Below are 2,500 nucleotides of genomic sequence, written 5' to 3'. Positions count from 1 at the left end.
GAATGTAATTATTGAGATGAGTGACTGAAGTAAAGGTCTTTTCATTATGCTTATTTTAGGAGTCGTATGAATCACTTGGACGATTAAACATAGTGTTCAGGGTGATGATGTTAAGTCAAGGTTCCGTTTAAAATGTTTTTTTTTTTTTTTTAGAAAGGATAATATACTTTATTTCAGTATCTCTGAAACTCAGACATTCAATCGTTCTTCGAATAGTATTATCTCTTGAATTAATTTTCTGAAAAGTTCTGATATTAACTAAAATGTTAATCATTTTATTTTTGATGACGGTCATTTTACGTAAAAGGAAATCTTAAGCTTCGTATGATCACACAGTATTTAATTATCAGGACTTTCTTCAACTTTTTGGTTAGAGGTTTAGGAAATTTGGTCATAGAAGTTGAGAATAAGTAATAAATATGACGTTTCAAACAGGTTGCAGAATATCCAGCCAAGAACACGCAAATATTCGTAATTATGCTAAAATGTGTGAAATTCATATTGATAGTAAAGGTTTTACCATTCTTAGGCAAGTATGAAATCACGATAACCTGCCCATTCTAGTTAAAGACGACTTGTTCCGGCTTAAACACCCAAACGTCCTTCTTACAATTGTATTTGCCTTCGCGAACGAAGGTTGGAAGATGGTTATGTTTTACTCCTTGTTTGTGAGTTATGTTTGTAATTTGTGTGTTTTGTGAACAGCTTCCTGACGACAATTTTAATCGTAGATTAATGAAACTTGTAGAGATTGACTTATGTAAAAAAGCTGGAAATGATTAGATTTTCGAAGGTCAAAGGTCAAGATCACGGTCAAGCAAAATGTCCAATTCACGAAATCAGACATAAGTTTGGATATTGCTATGACAGAGACTTCAAACTTGGTTCATATTTAAGTGTATGAAAATCCACGCCAATTAATACATGTTAAGGTCAAGGTCAACGTCAAAATCAAGAAATAAGCTGCCGCGTCGGAGGTCTGCACTCTGAGTGCCTCTCTAATCGTCATTGTTTTCTTTGATTTTCATAGCATAGGAAAATATACAAATGATGCTACTCTCTTTGCATCAATTCCATCCCCTGAATGTAGATCTGGGGTTGCTGATATTAACCACCTTAATAGAGATCTAGCTAAAACTCAAATATAATTTTAAGTAGGTCAAGGACAGTGGCTCCTCAACATCCGGATCTCAGTATGGATAATGTTTCTTTAACTGGATGACTCTTCTACTATTTTAGGTGTGATTCTCGACAGTAAATTTACTTTTGAGAAACATATTAGGTCTGTGCCTTCTTTAATTGCTCAAAAATTGGCATATTGAGAGAATCTTTTAAGATTTTCGGTGATTTTAATTCTTCCATTCTACCGTGTTTCGGTTTGTTGGACAGGAACTTACGGGCTATTAGATTTCTTATTCCTGATATGGATATTGATCTCTGGCATCGTCTTTCAATTTGTTTGTTATGCATGTGCTTGAGATTTTTCATAATTCTGATCATCCTTTACATTTAGATCTTCTGGGACATTTCCATCCTGTTCGTAATACTAGGCATGCAGCTAATTGTAATTGTCAGGCCTTCTCCATCATGAGGCTCAATACTGCACAGTATCTAGAAGTTTTAATCCAGCTGTGACCAAGTTGTTAAGTGCACGCAAATGTCAAACCATAGCTTTATGCTATTACCACTACACTTATGATTTGAATTCGACTGGAATTATTATTTTTGCAACATCTGATATGCTTTTTAATAAAAACCGAAATAACTCCTTTTACGCAAACATCTTGCGTTAGTGCGACATATCTGGGTTTTTTTCTTGAACTTTGTTCTAATCTGATGATTCAGAAGTATATGCCATACTGCTGGCTGCAATACTTACTTAATGCTCGTTCCTTTTAATATATATATATATATATATATATATATATATATATATATATATATATATTATATAGATATATAGAGAGAGAGAGAGAGAGAGAGGAGAGAGAGAGAGAGAGAGGTGGCTAAGAGGACATTTATGTAGTAAAAGTAGAATTGTTTTCTTCACATACCACGATTCATCGCATTTTTTGAGTTATAAGATATTACACCTTCACCCGTTTTCTGTTATTACGCCTTCTCTCGTTTTCTATTTTTTTTTTTTTTGTAAATAGTGATATCCACGTATATTTAAAAAAGATAAATGCGTTCTTAATACTGCTATTACGTGCTGTACAGAGGTCTTTTGGCTGCTTCATACTTTTATATGCATTGAAATATAAAGGATTAAACCTTTTTGCATTGCCCGTTTCCATTATTTCGATTCGTTTTCCCATTTCGTTTTCGTTTTTCCTGCTTTTTTAGATTTTACATTCTTATGATTGTTTAATTAATCTTTCATTCTTCTTTCGTTTTATTCATAAGTATTTTAGGTAAAGCCCTTTCAGAAAGCATCTAGGGCTAATTCCCTTCTGACAGATAAAGATTATAATAATATGAATTTCTTTAAGAAAACCTC

This window comes from Palaemon carinicauda, chromosome 23 (genome assembly GCF_036898095.1).
Source record: "Palaemon carinicauda isolate YSFRI2023 chromosome 23, ASM3689809v2, whole genome shotgun sequence".
Lineage (NCBI taxonomy): Eukaryota > Metazoa > Arthropoda > Malacostraca > Decapoda > Palaemonidae > Palaemon > Palaemon carinicauda.
The sequence above is the reverse complement of the archived record's forward strand: the minus strand, read 5'-3'. Positions refer to the sequence as shown.